At 44.7% G+C, this 19905-nt stretch overlaps 1 pseudogene; it reads right to left on the bottom strand.

Annotated features, from left to right (window-relative positions):
* Positions 1–9419: 9419 nt before the first annotated feature.
* On the bottom strand, positions 9420–13398 carry LOC105915127 (annotated as a pseudogene).
* Between the last annotated feature and the right edge of the window lie 6507 nt (positions 13399–19905).

The raw sequence follows: 19905 nt of genomic DNA, 5'->3' as shown, positions 1-19905 counted from the left end.
CCTTCCGGCTGTCCTTGGAACGTCGTTCCCATGGTGCATCATGTGGGTGGAAGTGCGGTCACAGTGCAGCAATAGGTCGGGACTGTGGAGCATTGCATGCCAAAGGAAGTTGGCCCTGACACGTGTCTAAGGGATCGATGGGGACGGCTGACAAATGAAGCGACCCTTCGTGGTGCGCGGATGTCGTGAGATTAGGTTTGCCATGCATGGTTAATAAATTCGAATCGATTTGTCTGCCTCTCACAGATTGAGACTACTTGATTACTATTCTGCACTGAGTAAAGATGGAACATGATGATAATTTTTAATCTTGATGCTTGTTCAGTAATTGCTTGGAACCCATGTTTGTTTAGTATAAGTTGCTAATCTAGAATGGATAAAGAACATAGAACATGAGCTAAAATGTTGAAAGTAAGGACTACTTTAGACGCTTTCGGCAAAGAAAACCCCAGAGCCAGAAAGCCTTGCATGTCTAAGTCTCGGTCGTGTCTTTCTGACGGGTCAGTCTTGCTGAGTACTAGTTGCTCAGCCTTGTTGTGGCTAATCTTTTTCAGGTAATGTCAGTAGCTTGGGTGTTGGTACCACTTGGCCGTCCCAGCTTCCCCCAGGCTGGACCGTCGAGTGGGATCCTTCCTCGGACGGCGAAGGAAGGAATTTTTGATGTCATGATCAGCTCCGTCATGATGTCATGTATCGACGTTTAGCTTCCGCTAGTTTTATTTGACTCCGAACCTTGCAAATTTCGGTCTAAATTTCGAAAACTCTGATGTTATAAAATGTGGAACTTGTTGTCATGATGGAATGTTGTAACCTCTGTGCTACTCACCTTCGCGTGAGCAATGCTTCTCGATCCTGTTATGTGGTTTATCGGAGGAAATCCGATGGTCGACCAGGTTGACTTGCTTAAAGTGCATAATCGTGTGTCAGGCAACTTCAATGCATTTTAGTCAGGTTAATTTGGGCGGTTCCGCCACAATGGCACCCATACCACAAGCACTATGCGATAGATTGTTTCAGTCTACGAAGAGTCATGAAGGACTTGCCAGAGCCATCTAGCTCCAAAGACAAGGGCAAGGCCAAGGAAGACGAAGACGATGGTGACAATTGCAAGTTCCAGAACCCATCCAACACCACCAACATCATCTTCGGCGGAACCTCGGGTACTGCTACTAAGCAGTCCTAGAAACTCACTCTTCAAGAGGTCCATTGAACCTGCGATGCCAACGTTCCTCAAATGGTCTGAAGTGCCAATTACCTTCTCCAGGAAGGACCAATGGACTAGTTTTTCAGACCCAGGACGGTATCCCCTCATCCTGGATCCGGTTGCCGCAGGCTCCAGACCTACTAAAGTACTCATCTATGGTTACTCATCTACGATGGTAGCGGTCTCAATGTCTTATTCGCCAAGATACTGAAGGAGATGGGCCTCAACATCACCGATATGCTCTCCCCAACGAACTCTCCGTTCTATGGGATCGTTCGAGGCAACGCGGCTGTACCCCTCGGACAGTGGTTTTGCCAGTTACCTTTAGGACCAAAGAACACTACCGGATATAATACATCCGGTTCATGGTAGCAGACTTCAAAATATCGTACCACGCCATCCTTGGAAGACCAGCATTGGCCAAATTCATGGCCATCCCATACTATGTGTACTTAGTACTCAAAATGCCGGGACCCAAGAGAGTACTCTCCCTGCGCGGAGAATTGAAGAGGTCGTATGACTGCAACACATATGCCGTGGAGCTAGCAGCAACTACCCAAGTACCAAACTTGATGATGCCCTACAGCACAAAATCAGTACTCGTGTCAATTCATGGGCACAAATTTATTGATTATCTTCAACAAAACAAAGGCAAGAAGATATACCTGCATATAATTGCCTAGGTGATGATGCAACTCTATCAATAGTGACACCATTTCAGGGTTCAGTAATGGGTCGTCGATCAATCGGATGTCCTCCAGACGGATATTCTTATCAACTCCAAACTCCGCATGGAATTCTCCTTGCGGCACCAAGGCATGACTACTTGATGGCCCAGCCGCGACAGCTTCTATCGCCATAGCTTCTAGAGCTGATGCCGTTTCAATCTCTACAACTAGCTCAGGGGCTACAAGAGTGGCCACGATGCCAGCAGTAGTCACTGGACCCTTGGGCAATAGCTCAGGGGCTGACACTTCTACATTTGCTACCGACTTGACTACCTTGTGCATGAATGCAGCCACATTGGCTACTGTACCTGGAGTAGTCGTTGTCCCTTGAGGTTGCTCTTAAGGCGTGAGGGTTGGCAGCATCGGGGCAAGATCTTTTGCTGCCAAGGCTATTAGTACTTGATTTTTCGCCAGTCCCTCCAAGGTCCATATCAGACGATTTCCTACATAAGACAAAGCATTAGGGACACAACAAGTCAATTTTGAGTTACAATTAGTACTCGAAAGGAGCATAAATATTATTTTGAAGACCTCCTCAGCCGTAGGGTAGGTTCACAAAATAGTCGCAGTGGCTTGACAGTTGAAGACGGTGCTTTCGGCGCGACCTGTACATCCACAATGGGATCTTGGCCAGCTTTGAGCTTTGCCTCTGCTGTTTGAGTTGTGTTGCGCCAGTGGGGTTCACCACCTGGGGATCAACCTGAACGGCACCTTGAGGCTCTGGATCATCCTCAATCTCGATCAACTCCTCGGTGATCGGTGACTTGTTTTGAGCGGCCACAGTAGCCACCTTCTCCGCTTCAGTCGCCTCGTCGAGTACCTGCAAACCACCAATATCATCTAAATTATACATGGTGGTGACATTGGAGACACCTTTTGGGAGTATATGATACTCAGAATCTTGTCCTTCCTCATAGGTAATTACCTTGGGGGGCACATTATCCGCAGTGATGGATTTCTTTACAGCCCCTTTCACAGTAATGGTCTATTTCTTCTTCGGTGGTGGAGGGATCACGGCTTCAAGCTCCTCTGTAGCCAAGCACTTCTTCAACCCGAAGGATGATCCGGCCTTCACAGATGGTTGGGCCTCGACTTCATATTTCTCCGCAGCATCAGAATTGGTGCCACTGGAGGACTCGACTACTTCTTCCTCCTGGTCATCGCCTATCATGCCTTCCCATGTAAACACGCGAGGAGCAGCTTCACAGGATTCTTCGGATCTAGGAGGAGGAGGGGCAGAGAAGTACAAAGCAAGATCTTCCTGCAAAATGAGACAAGTCAGTTGAAAAGTACATTCAAAATAAGTACTCGGGGGCTGAGACCACATGTACTTATAGGCTTCGGCGGGTGTGAGGTGCTGAATTCCCATATAATAGTTGGGATTCCGCTCACATTCTTGAACATTCGCTTGAGCCTGGCCATGATTTCACTAGTTCTAATTTCATCAGGAGAGAATCTGGAAGAATCATCAAGGCCGGTGTACTCATAGTCTAAATGACAGCGCTGCTGCAGCGGCTGAATCTGTCGCTTCATAAAATTGAAATGCGACGCCAAGACCGGTCAGACCTTGTTCCTTCAGATCTCCTATCCACTTCACCAGCTCAAGTAGTTGCAGACAATCGCCATGCTTTGGCTCATCAAGCTAGCAGTTGTTCCATCAGGGGTAATGCCCTGTCAGTTTGGATAGTTTCGGATCATGGTTGCCAATGTAGCACTACTTCTCCTTACACCGGCATTGGAGTCTATCAACTCATAATCCAGATACTGGCTACTCATTGTCTCCCGCATCTGGATCACGGCGCCTCCAACCAAGAGGGTATGATCTTTTGAGGGTTGAGGTTTCACACGGAAAAGTTTCCGAAATAATTGAAAATGCGGTCTGATCCCTAGAAAAGCTTCACAGAAGTGGATGAAAATAGCAATATGGAAGATTCCATTGGGGTTCATATGAACCAACTCCAATTTATAGAAATTCAGCAAGCCCCAGAAGAAATCTGAAGTTGGCAATGCGAGACCCCGCTCAATGAAGTGGGCTAAAATTACCGTCTCATCGGGAGAGGTCTCCAAGGGGCAGGCGTTGCCATATGCAGATCGCCGGTTGATGAATTCCTGATCTTGGAGTAAATTGGCAACTACGAGTGCCTTGATATCCTCTTCCTTCAGAGTTGACCGCTTCTAGGCACAGACGGGATTTGGCGGCTCAGTCTAATTGGTCTTCCCGTACTTGGGCGCCGGCAACTGCGAGTCTTTCTTCTTGTCGGACCTTTTCTTCTTCTCGCCCTCGCCCGCTTTGGACGTAGCAACCTTTCTTCCCATCTTTGATATCATGAGCGTTTTCAGTCGAATACGCTCGGGGGCTGCTTGGTACGGGGATGGCGGCGCAGGTGTTCGAAGATCGAACAATGGTGGCAGAGGCCTAATGTGTGGAAGTTGGAAAGGCAACTGTCAAGGGTAACACGGAAGGGATAATTTCCTCTGTTATTTATCACCACAGCACGGTAACAACAGCATATATGAAGGGATTTTGATTTAAGGATCCCCACAATTTCGGACACTTGATTGGCAGTTATCTTTAGTTCAGGAAGAGATAGATCTCTTTTCAGAGATGGTCACGTTGATTAGAGGTTGACCCTGATACTCACCAAACTAGTTGGCTTAAAGGCTCGGAGGCTGTGTGCCATGTGTCCATCGATAGAAAAGTTTTTTCTCTAGGTTTGAAGGGGAAAGTGATGCAAATTACAGATTGACCCTCAACCTGATTCTTTGATTCAACCTAAGGCTCAGGAGCTACTCCATATGGAGTGCAACTTTCGTCATACTTCCATATAAAATTCAAGATTGAAGGACATGAGACTGAGTTAAATGAGGTTTGAGTACATTCCAGCCGCATGACAACTTTTGGGTACCTTTGAAGATTCAACCAGATGAAGGAATCCAAGAGCACCAAAACTAGTCGGTGAAATTTGCAAAAGTACTCGGAACTGTTGCATTTGACTAAAAAGTACTCAGGGGCTTGTCGTACATACATCTATGGGCCCGCCAGAAGGTTTGGACAGTCCTAAATATGGGGCTAGACACCGAGACGCATCTGACATGGAGACTATGGCGCCGGACAGCGTAGTCTACATGGAAAGACAGGAACTAGTCGAGGATTAGAAAAGTACTCGTAGTAATAAGAGTAGAACTCCTCTAGTCATATCTAACTTGTATTCTTGTAACCAACTGACCTGTAATCCTGCCCTCGGCAATATTAGGTGAGGCAGGGACCCCCTCCAAAGCAATTCAATCCAACCAACACACAGGACGTAGGGTATTACACAATCTAGCGGCCCAAACCTGTCTAAATCGTGTGTCTGCGTTTACCTTCGAGTTCCTGATCTCGACGAGCCCCACTAACCAAAACATTAACTCGGGCACCCCCTCGGTAGGTTGCCAGATTTAAACACGAATAGGGAGGTCCACCTTGGCCATAACTATCCTTCGCCACTAAGGATAAGGGCAATGACGAGGGTAATCAAGCTTCTAATTAGCAGCCCCATATGTAAGGAAATATGTAGCTTGTAAGATTGCTTTTAAGAGGATGGCCAAGAGAAGGAGACACATGAAAATTCAAAACAAAGACACCAAAGGAGAAGAAATAAGAGAGGGAGAAGAAGGTGATTGGTGAGTACATCTTTGAAGAGCACGAGAGGGATTTGTTATTAAGCTTGTGAGAGTGAATATCTACATCCTTTGTACCTCCAATAGTCTAATATGTTTGGCCTCCGATAGTCATGATGTTGCTGTCAAGAATATAAAATCTTAGTCTCTAATATTATCCGGAGAAGAACATGCTATAATCCCACAAACATATAGTGGAAGAAGAATTGGTTGGTTGCTTAGAGCAACTCCAAGAGTATCCTAAAAAATTCTTCCCCAAAACTATGTATTGGGGGTTCTTCCAAAAAAAATTTCCCCCAAAAACATATCAGTCCACAGCAGATCGCTAATAAATAGCCCCCAATATTTCAAACACAGGCCACGTCATTGTATTGGGCCCATCGGAAGGGACGTGCGGGCGTGCGAGAATCATGATTGGGGGAGGAACGCTGACGCTAAAATATACACGATGACAGGCTGTTTTTTAGCGTCGCTAAAAAATTGAGGAAGGTTTAGGTGGATCGTTGGAGTTCATTTTTACTCTCTTTTTTCTAAAAAAAGATATTGGGGTAAGATTAGCAGTCTCTTAAAGTTGCTCTTAGTCCTGTAGACTTTATCCTGATTTTTTAGGGGGGGGAGGGGGCACGTTAAAATCGGTGTCTCCTTCGTCGATACGACGCTGTCATGATTATCCTCCACATAGGTATATGTATGATGTGTATGCTTTCCTTTGTTAATTAATTGGTTATTAACATTTTGTGTTTATTTTGGTGCTGATTGAAATTGTTTGCTGTGGTTATCCCAGCATATTTGAATATCCGTCAGTCCCTTAAACCTAATTAATGGACTTATTTTTTTTCGGATAAGGATGAGTATCGTGACAGCATCTAGAATTCTTACACGGATACGATCTGGCCGGGATTCCTGTGTATCCAAAGCCTAGGAACTCTCTGCATGTTTCTGATACGCCAATTAACACATTTTCAGTTTTTCACCACGTGGAGATCAAGGCCGTGCAGATCTACCCAACGCCACGTGCGCGCTGGTTTCCCGCAACTACACATCCTAGTCAGAAATGGCATGGAGAATCTGCCGCATGCATGGGCTATAGCCAGAGCAGCTCTTCGTGTTGTTGGAACTCGACAGCTACGTGTACATGCCATGTACAGCCGTGCGTACGTATCTTTATCTACGTCGTGTACATGTGCAAGCTACACATGCTCATTCGTACGTGCATGTCGTAGGCTCGTAGCTGACGGGGTGCAAGTGCAACAGATAAAGAATGCAGTGCAGGCCACCAGCTTGACCTGTCGGAGCGTTCAGCTGCTGCTGCCGTCCACATCGAACAGCGTACGTGTACGCCCGAGCACAGGACCATGGCAATTGGCAACACACGGCGAGCAGCACGGAAACCGTAGGATTCCCAACCACCGGCTGGGCTGATACATCAAGCCTCGATATGACTCCTTTTCGTTTTGCAACACTTAGGGGCTGTTTGGATATGAGGTGCTAAACTTTAACAGTGTCACATCGGATGTTCGGATGCTAATTAGGAGGACTAAATATGAGCTAATTATAAAACTAATTGCAGAACCTTGTGCTAATTCGCGAGACGAATCTATTAAGCCTAATTAATCCATCATTAGCAAATGGTTACTGTAGCACCACATTGTCAAATCATGGACTAATTAGGCTTAATAGATTCGTCTCGCGAATTATACTCCATCTGTGCAATTAGTTTTGTAATTAGCTTATGTTTAGTACTCCTAATTAGCATCCAAACATCCGATGTGACAGGTGTTAAACTTTAACAGGGGTTTCCCAAACACCCCCTTATTACTAGGGAATCTCTGCACTGAACAGGTCCTGCAGAAATAAAATAATTCTCAGATGAACCATCCATGGGTTTGTTGCTGAAATGAGCCAAACTATAGGAGTAACAAGATATAGTAATAAAATTCTGTAAAGGAATAACAGAAAACAAATGTAGTATTAACGAACGGCAACAAAGTCATTTGATCCACTTTGTTAATCCTTTTTTATGGAAAACTTTCGTAATCCTTGATCACAGAGGCAGGAGTATTTTGAAAGGGATAGAGCATATGAACTTGCCATGTGAGGTATGTTAAGTTGTTAAGTGTTAACAGGTCAAATCTATTTGCTAGTTTTTGTTAATAGCAAAAATAGCTGTAGAAAAACACGGCACATATAGAGAGGCTGTGCACGTAATTTTTTAAAATGAAGCGACAGAAGAGCTGCTCGTTATATTAAAAACGGCTGACAGCGAAAGTATTTACTCTCTCGAGGAGCTCTAAAAAACTCCATAAGCAACGAAAGGAAAATTACACTCTGCACAAGTAAATCAAAAGGGTCGTAGCTGTAGATTTATATTCCACCGTTTGTCATTTTGATGTACAAGTTCAGGCAGTAGAGCCATCGCAAGCATGCATTCATGCTGTAGAATGGCAGTAACGTCATCAAACACAGGTTCCTCCATTACTAGAAATATGAGCATTCGTTTGTGACTGGACGGCTTTTCATCCGATATTAATGCGTGAAATTAGTACGGGGTAGAAATTTTCGATCCTCATAGGCCTTTTAGTACCGGACAATAACACCAACTAGTACTAAATGTCACCTTTAGTACCGGTTGGTGTTATGACCCGGTACTAACATGCCTGAACCATTTAGTACTGAGCAATAACACCAGTACTCCCATGGAGTACCATTTAGTATCATTTAGTACCGTGTGGTGTTATTGACCTGTACTAAAGGCCTCTTCACGGGTTACTTCAAAAGGAAAGCATGTCTAACTCAATCATATGTGCTGTGTAGGTGAGATAGTAAGGAATGTTCGCGCGAGGCTTGAGATGGTGGGTGTGAATCCCACGGACCGCGCACGTACATATTACGCGTGAAATTCGCGAGACATCGACCGGAATTAAATGACATGAGAATATTGTTATTCTTCTTTTCCTTTCCCCCAAAACAAATGCACACGCATGCATGTATGTACACTTATTTCTATAGATGCGTCGTATGTTTTATTCATATGAACACCGGCGATCTTAAGATTAAGGGTATGTTTGGATGGCAGCCACATTTTGCCATGCCTAACATTAAGTACCAGCCACATATGTGGCTTGTCATAATATGTGGTAAAAACAGTCTGTTTGGTTAGTGACTAAGGTTTGGCAAAATAATTGTGGTTGCTGTTTAGATTACTGCCACAAAAACTTGGCAAAAGGTTGTGGTATCTGTTTGGTTTGCAGCCACATATGAATGAAAAACACCTCAAAGCCATAGTGACATAGAACAATCATATTTTAGCAACAATAAAAGTAACAACCGACATATGTTTGAACAATATTACAAGCACGAAAGACAAGTTGAGTTCAACGACAAACATATTCTAGGAGGTTTCAGCCAACAAGGTTTAGATTAAAATATTAATTACAAAATTAGCAACTAGCCAGGCATGGATCAGTACCCCAGCCAAAATGAGCACACATCCAACTATATACATCCTAAGCCATCAGTCATCACCATAACTAAATGAAGCACACAACCAAGTTCCTAGGCGCACCACAAAATATGAACAACCACCCTCAACTAAGTTCCTGAGCACACCACAAAATATGAACAACCACCCTCACAAGCTAAGTTCCTGGGCACATCACAAAATATGAACAGTCACCCTCACAAGCTAAGCTTCATAGGTTAATGCCTTCTTTCTCACATAAGAAATTGAACACCAAGGCATGCAAAGTATCACCACTTGCATTACACAACCAGCCACGCTTACCTTTATTCTCCTTGGTAGATAAATGTTCACCAACAAGAACCCTCTAATCTGATGTCATTGGGATTGCCTCTAGTCTCTGCCATAATGCTGCATGAGGATCAGTAAGTTGTGGCATTTGGGGAGGGGCAGTGACAACAAGTGTTTCCCGAAGTGATTTCATTGTAGCAGTTATTTCTTCAGTGGGATCTGCAAAATGGCTCTTGTTTTTTGGCTTCTTAGTTGGTGAGTTCTTGGCTCTTGTACGCTTCCTACTAACTTGACTAGTGCTGGAAGAAAGATGTGTTATCAACAGTTGCATATCTGGTAGGAGTTGGTAAAGTGTCCGAATCCTCACATTCTGGATCTTCAGGCTATGTGTGGCAATTCAGGTCAAATAGTTCTCTTGATTCATCACTATCTGAGCCATCACCAGCATCCATGCATGTGTTCTGGTCCATAGCCAAAGATCCATCAGTATTGGATCCTAAGAATAGTTCTCTCATCTCATTGAAGAACTTGATGGGCTTAGCAAACAGGAGTCTTGCTCTGTCCTGCATTATGTGAAAAGTTAAATTGATTTCATATTCATGCAAACAAGTGAATTGATCATATTCTGAAATAGAATATATAAAATAGAATATATAATAATTAAATTCAGTGCAAACAACTTACACATAAAGTTGCTTTTTCACATTCTGAAATATTAACCATGCATCTGTGTCGGTGTTTTATACCGGCCGTCTACCAAGGGGTACCCGAGGTAGCAGAATATGTAGCGGGGGATTGCCAGACCTGGAACTTGAAGGTAAAAGCAAGGACACGAGACACAGATTTAGACAGGTTCGGGCCGCCGGAGTAGCGTAATACCCTACGTCCTGTTTGGGGGTGTTTGTATATTGCACCCTGCGCTTGGGTGTTGAGGTGTGACCTACCGAGCTAGGTACCCCTGCCCTCCTTTATATACTCCAGGGGCAGAGTACTAGTCGGATTACAAGGAGGAGTCCTAGTAGGATTACACGGGATGATTCCTAGTAGGATTACACGGGATGAGTCCTGGTAGGATTATAGGAGAATCCTAGTAGGAGTCTGATTTCTTCCTTCCTTGCGGGTATTGAGATATTCGCTGAGCGCTTCATAGTCGAATGCAGCAGTCTTCGAGTAGTCTTGAGATATTCGCCGAGTAGTCTTGGTGCTCTTCGAGTACTTTGTCAGGCTCAATCTTTCAATGCTTCTCAAAGCTGCCATGAGGCTATGGTGTGCTCAAAGTCTTGATCAAAATGATATTGTAGTCTTCATGTATGGAGGGCGGTGAAAGTCGCACTCCATATGGAGTAGACCCCGAGCCTTAGGTTGAATCGCAGAATCAGACTGAGGATCAAAATCTTGAATCTTCTTCTTTCAGCTTGAAAAAAAGTCTTGGGTGTAGCTTATCAGCCCCCGAGCCTTGAATTGATTTTAGAAATCATCTCAAGGGTCTTGAATCTTCACTCAAGTTATCATCCGAGTAGTTTTTCGGCATCCAGCCCCCGAGCTTATGTGCTAGGTGAGCCTTAGGAGCCACGTCGAGTAGCTTTGCAGCATTCAGCCCCTGAGCTTGGGAGCTAGCTGAGCCACTGGAGATATTCTGAGTTGTGGTTGGTGCTTAGCCCCCGAGTTTGGGAACTAGTCTGTGCCTCTGGAGGCACGCTTGGTGTCGCGACGAGCGTCATCGCAAAAGGTTAACCTGAAAGAAAAGATACGTACATTATGTAGCATATTTGTAGGATATTGAAACTGCTGAATTTATTCAGTGATCAATGTAAACATTGTGTGTCATGCTCTTGTTCCAGTCATACTCTTCCCGAGTAGTTACCCCGTTATGTTTTAGGCTCTCAGTCCCCATTTAGCCGTAGCCGCTGCGCGTATGAGAGCTGTGTCTCGTGTACGCGTATGGGCATTGTTGTTTGCACGTGTATGTGTGCTAGCATTTAGCGTCACAGGTGCACCTGAGGTTTTCACGAGTTAAGGCATGTTCTGCTCAAGAAGAGTAGTGACCTTAAGAGAAGATAAAAAGGAATAGTCGCTGTTGCGATAAAAAGAGAGCGCGGTAGCGTGAAAGAGTTTGCTGCCCTTCGGCGAATAGAGCGCGTGTTGTGCGTGAGAGTTTGCGGCGAGTAGAGCGCGTGTCGCGTGCAAGCGGAAAGTAAGCCGGAAAATAATTAGAAAAGTGACTTAGCTTGATTCGTGGATGATTGTTGACGAAGCCGTGATGGTCGTTGATGAAGCCGTAACGGTTGTTGATGAAGTCGACTAGTTGGAGGCGATTCTGACTAGTTGTCGATGATGCGAAGTTTGCCCCGACTAATTTTTTAGTCAAGATGAGGAGTTGGAGTAGTCCGCCCTCGACTAGCCTTGAGTCGAGACGAGTAGTAGAAGTAGTCGTCAGCGAGCGTCGCGATGTGGTCGAAGTAGTCGGCGGCGAGCCGCCCGTAGTAGTCGGTGAGCGCCGCGACGTACTCGGAGAAGTCGTCGGCGAGCGTCATGATGAAGTAGTCGTCAGTGTGTTGCCGAGCGAAGTAGTCGAGGAGAGTAGTCGAAGTCATTGCCGAGCCGCCCGTAGTCGTTGGCGAGCTCGCAACGTAGTTGAAGTCATTGACGAGCTGCCCGTAGTCAACGAAGTCATCGGCAAGCCGACCGTGGTCGTCGGCGTGCCCGCGACATAGTCGAAGAAATCATCGGCGGGCCGCCCGTAGTCGTCGGCGAGCTCGCGATGTAGTCGGACTTTCGAGTTGTAGTCAAACTCAGAGTCGCTGTCAGACTTCGAGTTGGAGTTGAAGCTGGAGTCGCCGTCGGACTCCGCGTTGCGGTCGAACCTGGAGTCATCGTCGAACTCAGAGTTGTAGCCAGACCCGGAGTCGCCGTCGGACTCCGAGTTGTAGTCGGACTCGGAGTCGCCGTCGGACTCCAAGTTATAGCTAGACCCGGAGTCACCATCGGACTCTGAGTTCAAGTCGTGGTCGGACCCATAGCCACCGTCGGAGTTCGAGTTCGAATCGTGGTCGAACCCGAAGTCGCCGTCGGAGTACGAGTTTGTAGTCGAACCTTGATCCGAGGTTTAATTTCTCGATTTTCTCGACGAGATTTTCTGCTTCTTGTGGAAGAGAGTTCCCGTCGAGGCGCTTCTTCTCCTGGTTGTCGATGATGCAGCATTGGAAGGACCCAGTGCCGTCGGTGATGCAAAGTTAGGAGTCGAAGACGAAGGCTGCTTTGAAAGCGAACGCCGGCTTGAAGATGAGGTCCTTCAAGCTCGCCCGATGATCTCGACCATCTGCCCCACGGTGGGCGCCAATGTCGGTGTTTTATACCGGCCGTCTACCAAGGGGTACCCGAGGTAGCAGAATGTGTAGCGGGGGATCGCCAGACCTGGAACTTGAAGGTAAAAATGAGGACACGAGACACGGATTTAAACAGGTTCGGGCCGCCGGAGTAGCGCAATATCCTACATCCTGTTTGGAGGTGTTTGTATATTGCGTCCTGCGCTTGGGTGTTGAGGTGTGACCTGCCGAGCTAGGTACCCCTGCTCTCCTTTATATACTCCAGGGGGCAGAGTACTAGTCGGATTACAAGGAGGAGTCCTAGTAGGGTTACACGGGATGAGTCCTAGTAGGATTACACGGGATGAGTCCTGGTAGGATTATAGGGGAATCCTAGTAGGAGTTTGATTTCTTCCTTCCTTGCGGGTATTAGGGATGTATCCCCGACAATCTGGTTTTATCAAATGTATTGCCATTATTGCTCAATGTTGTTGCAATGCACTTCCAATTTTCTTTGTGGTACCTATAGTGACGGTCCACTTGATCAACGGTCACCCCCATAGCAAACTTCTTGTTTAAATCATTGGCACACAACATGAGATGTGCCTTCTTGAACTTAAATCCTGTATGCTGTTTTTTTAAATACTTCATGCACCAATCTAGCATGTACTTCGTCTAATCCTTATGCTAGTTCAGAGACCTCTCACGAGTGGATGCAAAAGTGTCAGCCTTAGCTTTTTCCTTGGCCATGGCTATTTCCCATACAAGAGACATTTAATTAAAATCATACGGTGTAAATCAGCAAGCAACAAGGAAAGTTACAGAACAGATATCATAGAGAAAGGTACAAGAAGAAATATGATATCATACTTATATGTTCCATACAACACATTGGACATAAACCTATTCTAGAGCTGCTCCTACTTTATCTTCCCACATCCTTTGAGCCTCCCATCTCTTTTATTAGCCCATGCCACATTTTCTTGAAGTATATCACTATGATTTCTTACAATTCAAGGTAGGGTTGTGTATCAAGTCGCATCGTCATAAACATACTCATCTGGACCATCCTGTAAGATCCAATTATGAAGTGCACAACAAGCCATCACAATTTTGACTTGTGTTTTCAAAGGGAAGAATGGCTGACTTGAGAAGATTTTGAAACGATTCTTGAGGGTACCAAATGCTCGTTCAACTGTAGTTCTCAGGGAGGAATGACGAAGATTGAATAATTCCTTGGGGCTCTCAGGCTCCCTGGTCCCCCTATACTCTTGTAGGTGATATCAGGTACCACGGTACGGGGGTAATACACCAGACCTTGCTGCATATCCAACATCAGCTAGGAAATATTTGCCCACATCATTCTTTTTTTACAAATTAATTAGCTCAGAATATAGGTGAAGTTTTAGATTGGAGCTTTAGGACATTATGGGTATTCCTACCTTCTGGTATGTTAAGCCCATTAGGACGTGATAGAGCATCTTGAAGCACATAAGAATCATGGGCTAAGCCCTCCCATCCAGCAAGAACATATATGAATCTTAGGTCAAAATCAGCTGCTAGCACATTTTGAGTGGTAATTGACTTTCTATCCCTAAACCGATCTTGCATATGGAAAGGTGCACATGCTGGTATATGTGTACCATCCAAGGCTCCTATGCATCCCTATGAAAATATTTTTAAAAAATAAATTAGATGAACATGACACCTAAAGTGTACTCGAAACATTGATTATGAATTTTGATGTACCTCAAAGTAAGGGTGAAATCTGCCCGGAGAACTTGTTATCTTTGAATGTGTCTCAACAGATCTGATGCATATGAGGTCACGAGCAAGGGTACAAAGGGCATCTAAAACAAGATGGAAATACCTACTAACAGTTTCACTTGACCTAATAAACTCAAAACCTATTGATCTGTTTGACCAACGTTGCCCAACACAATGAATAAACATGGCAACTTGTTCCTCTATTGTGACATGAAAAGTCTCCTCTAGCAAGGCACGCGATCTAAGTTCATCACATAGTCTATGGAAGACAGCTTTCCTCATACGCAACTCATTTATGCAATGGGCCTCAGTACTATGAGACAAACGATTTAGACGTGACAATTTTTCAACATCTCTATCTATCATGGGAGCATAAGTTATGGCCCTTCTTCTTTTTCTTGATTTAATCCTACACAGGTACATGGCCAGACACACAAGAACACCGGCAATTAATCTTCTCCTCCACATATAATGGCAGTAGTCCAAGTAATACTGCAAGTATAATTTTATTTAGCCCATCTAAAACATACATTCAGAAAAGATGAAAATAAGTAATAAACTAGAAAGAATCAAGCATACAGAAGAAAGGAAAGCTAACTAGCAATACAGTAGATGGATTCACGCATCTCGCATGGATTTATTTCTTCATCAGAAAATCAATTGCAAAGGGGGAAAATCAATTACATTCTCTGGCTGCAATAGGTTGCCGCGCTTGAACCTTCTTTAGCTGCAGGGATTGATTGCTGCACATGACCCAACACCATGAGATGATGGATCTTCACTTATGATGGATCTTCACTTGCTTCACTAATTTGTGTCAGATCTGCACACATGGAGGATTAGTGTTGCTTGCTAAAGCGAGAAGGGACTGGTGCTGCGTGCTCACCTTGGGAGATCTGTACACCTTGTTAACCTGTAGCCTGCAGGGACTGGTGCTGCATGTTGCTCCCCTGGGTGCACGGTGCACCGCCCTCAGCATGGCGGCCAGACCCCTTGGCGCGGCAGCGCTGCCCCCGGACGCGCGCTTGCGACGGATGGCTTGGGATGACGGCTTTTTTTCACGGTGGAAAGTGAGGTCCAGTAACAGAGGAGAGTGGTAGAAGTGCATTTTTTTTTATTACGGTGGTAGATGGGAAATTTCTCTTTGTGCGCCAGGGTGTCGCGGCGGCAAAAACACCCGCCACACTTTTGCCAAGGAAACATGTGGCGGGAGGGTTTCGTGGCGGTGGCGTGCCATATACGTGTTCGGAACCAAACACTTACCAAAACTAGTGTGGTAAACTTAATGTTAGGCGTGGCAACCTGTGGCCACCAACCAAACATCCCCTAACAAAATTACTACACACGTCTCATTACGGACGGACACACATCACATAACTCTAAGAAAATATATGCCACATCTATTACACACTCGATCAGGACTAAGCCCTGATGAGGAGGAGGTCAACGACCATCGATAAGCATCCAATTTTATAGCTTGGTTCTGAACATTGTTCTTCGTTTATTTTTTTAAGCAATAATATTGTAGTGTTTAATTTGGTCTTGCCATGCTACCAAATCTAGATTGTCCATATACATGCAGTGTAAAGCCGCTGCTGTTACGTAGGCTTTCTTTGTTTCCAGCTTATATAAGTTTAGATTATGGGTCATTCTATGAGCGAATTTATATAAGCTAGATCTGCGGAGGAAACTAACAGGACCTTAATTATAGTCATATACAATGCAACCAGCTGCATGTTTGGACCTGTTGATGCATCGTGATACGCAAATAGGACGAAGTGAGCTGATGCATGACGAGAGGGGAGAGAGAGCTACACACACAAACGACGTACTGGACATTTGAAATCTACACGCTGTGTCAAATTTGGAAGCGAATCTCTGATGCTGTCGTCACGTAAAGTTTATCTTCTGACCGGCCGGTGTACGACGAGGAGTGTGCATCGTCACTTCCGGATAGCGCAGTTCCCGAGGGCGCAGGAATACGGCGAAAATTGTTGGGAGGAGGAATCCAATGCCCCGTGAGATTCCTGCGAGCTCAAAATACACCATAGTCCATAGCACACTGACCTTTGGTTTATCCTTTATCTCCTCTATAAAAAAAAATGCAAGTAGTTTTAGCCATCTTCACTCTATTCCAAATGTGAGACGTTAATTACTGCTCGTTCGTAGAAAACAAAGACACCCCTATGTGCCATTAACGCTTTTAAGACACATTTGGTTCCAACGGCGGAGGTAAGGTCGAGAGAGAGAGTTACGCTACTAAAACACGGTTCCCAGGAGGGGCTGAAACAGCATTTTCAGAAGCAGACGCGCTGCCCGCTCCTAACTTTCGTAGCTACAGATAGCTGTTTGCAGGAGTAGGTAACAGACCCGTCCTTGTAAAACCTTTTCGGGTGACGCCATCAGCCGCCCCTGGAAATGTTATCTTCAAGGACAGGTGATGCTATGACTCATGCAAACTATTTTCTAGGAGCGGTGGATGGCGTCACCCATCGTTGGAAATGTCGTTCTCGCTAAAATTTTGTACTATTTTCACATCAAAATTTTAAAATGTGGTTCTCAATCAACCCATTCAGATCCAATACTCAAAAAACATTGTATATGCAATAAAGTATAAATAACAAGTTCCTACATTAATAAGGAAAGAGTAGGGGTACATCCATACCACAATACAATATAACAGTTCTGTTAATAGTGCAAGTTCGTATATCAATAATTAAGGTCTTAGAGAGAACAAATTCAAATCCATAAGAAAAGAGTAGGGGTACATCCATGCATGCTACATATTTCCCGTACTAATCCGGCTCACTTTCTTTGATATGGAACATTATTAAGGTCTCCAATCGGCCATACTAGAACTTCATCAAAATAAGTTAGAGCACGGATGAATGCACTCTCCTTCGCTTCACGTGGACGGTCACATATACTAAATCTCGAACAATGGAGAGGTTAACTGATGTGGCATGTGGAAAGTGAGATGAGCCTAGAAATTCCAATATTCAATGAATATCGGGTTTCCACCCATGTAAGTCAAATTCAACACATCCAAGACTTGATCCAGAATCATACGAAAGCTCGCTGCCGCATTGGTAGTACCAAAGAAATTCTAAAAGATGATAATAACATGATGAAAATTAAAAGATGTAACGTAACTTTAGAATGTTGCATACCATGTTATATTGATTAAGCCCACAAAGTCTCTCAGTAGTCACAATCACATTGCTTTCTCCCTCCTCGAGCCGCTTTATTCGAAAATATGACGAGTCTGGCATAACATACCCATGATCTTTAAGCTGCTCTAGGCAGACCTCTACAAAATTCATATCAAAAGTTACCCTATTTGGTGCTATTTGACCCCATGCAACAATTGAAACCATTGGGATGGTCTCTCCTGGTGATATCAAGGTGAAATCTGTTTCTCAAACAGGTACTTGAAAAGAGATATGTACTCTTTGAAAAGAGATATGTACTCTTTGAAAATGAGGTTCACCAACAACCTCAATTTGTGTTGGAGGAGAAGTACTCCATTGACTTCGACAACATCTTTGAGCAGTGGTGGACCTAGTAAAGGTACATGGGTGTACATCTGTACACCCAATAATTTTGCAAAGAAATCAGCAAGTAAATGGGTCAGATGGTATGTATTTAAGCCCAAAGAAGAGAGAAATAGGCCTGCACGCCGGCCTGCTGCCTCACGACGCTCGAATGCTCGATTCGGCCACACGTCTCTCGACTTCTCAATCGCGTGCGCCGCTCGGCCTAGGGACCTAGGTTTGGCCGGCCACCGGCGCCTGGCAGGGGAGCGCAAGGGTGGATGAATCAAAGGATCCGCGCGCTTGCTCACCGAGAGGGTGCGTCGGCAGCGCCCGCGACTCCATGCTCGCTGCAGCTGCACAGGCGCCAGGCGGCCATGACAGATGTAGAATATTCATGTCACGGAGACGCCGGACGCGGATTCCGCGGAAGTGCCGGCTGCCGCAAGCATTGCCGGCCAGGCATGGCCAGGTCTGGCGCTAGCGAGTGCAAATGCGGAGAAGGCATAGATAAAAGCAGGCGTCGCCGATGAAGAGCAGGCCACATCCCCGCATGCAGCAGCTACAGGCCTACAGCCACAGGAAGTTCAGCAGCTGTGGCAACGATGGTTCGTGCAAAGTGCAAATTGGCCATTAATTCATTAGTTCCAGTCTGTGTTTGTTGCAACTGATTCACGTTCGGTGACTTGGTATATTCAATATTTGGTTCAGTAGTTTGATATAGCATATCTGTTTAATTGTAGTAGGCGTCGAAAAGATTGAAGGATATTGATTTGAAATCTTTATCGACTGGAACAACCAAGAAGACCAAATCATCTGTAACTAGTATCTCCACACCAGTACTGCAAATTGTGGAGCACAGAATTCAAAGTGGAACCAAAGTGGTAAGCATAGAACCTCAAGCACATAAATATCTATGGTCCTGTTTGGGACCGAGGTAGTAGGAATCGCGTATGCCATGTGCCACAATCGCGGTCCTCAAACTCGCGCGGCAAGCCGCGTCTCACTTCTCGTGGCGCACCGAAAAAAAATGGAAGCGTGGGAGCCCGCGGTGAGGAGAAGCATGCCTGCTGCATGGCGTTTTGCGGGATTAACCGAATTTATCATTAACCGAATTTATCAGCCACTGCTACGGGCGTGGCGATCCCAAACAGGACCTATGTACACCCAATTTTGAATTCCTGTGTCTACCACTGCTTTGAGCCATCTAATAGGATTGATAAGCTACATTGTATGTAAGTAAATTTAGAAATTATTCATGTGTAGTAAAAAAAATCAATTAAAAGAAGGAAAGAATATTACTTTGTTAGGAATTAATCCGTTCCTTCGACCGCCTGTTAGCAAGTCAATGGCACTATTAGGGAAGTGAAGTCCTAGACGACGAGTGGGAGGCTCCTCGAACATGTACTGTCCTCTGCCACCTCCACGGCCACCATCACCACATCGAAAAGAACTTCCACTCATCATAGTTAGCCAAAACTATACAAATAAAATTGTAATAAGATAGATTATTCCACAAACATCAACTTCAATGATAATTTAGACAAGATAAATTATTCCACAAACATCAACTTCAATGATTGTCCAAAATAATGGAAGAAATTTACAATTGTTGGTTTAGATCACAGGCATATTGTTATAACTAATCATAACATATTATTATCATATTGCAATTGCATGGAATCAAAATGAAAAAAGGTAACAATTTTAAATTTGTACCACAATCTCTATCATATAACATTTATATCCTTGAACACAAAATGACATATATAATAATAGAGAAGTATCAAATTTAATAATTCAATTGTCTAATCAATGCTTACCATTTTCCTTAATGAATTTACTTGAAAAAAATGAAAAAAAAGAAAAAGAAATACTAACCAACAGGGAGGGGGCTGCCCAAGCCCAACGGTGGGGAGGGGGGGGGGGTGAGGCATCTCTTGGGGAGGAGGCTACC

The sequence above is a fragment of the Setaria italica genome, chromosome IX (genome assembly GCF_000263155.2).
Source record: "Setaria italica strain Yugu1 chromosome IX, Setaria_italica_v2.0, whole genome shotgun sequence".
NCBI classification, from domain to species: domain Eukaryota; kingdom Viridiplantae; phylum Streptophyta; class Magnoliopsida; order Poales; family Poaceae; genus Setaria; species Setaria italica.
The sequence above is the reverse complement of the archived record's forward strand: the minus strand, read 5'-3'. Positions and strand labels throughout refer to the sequence as shown.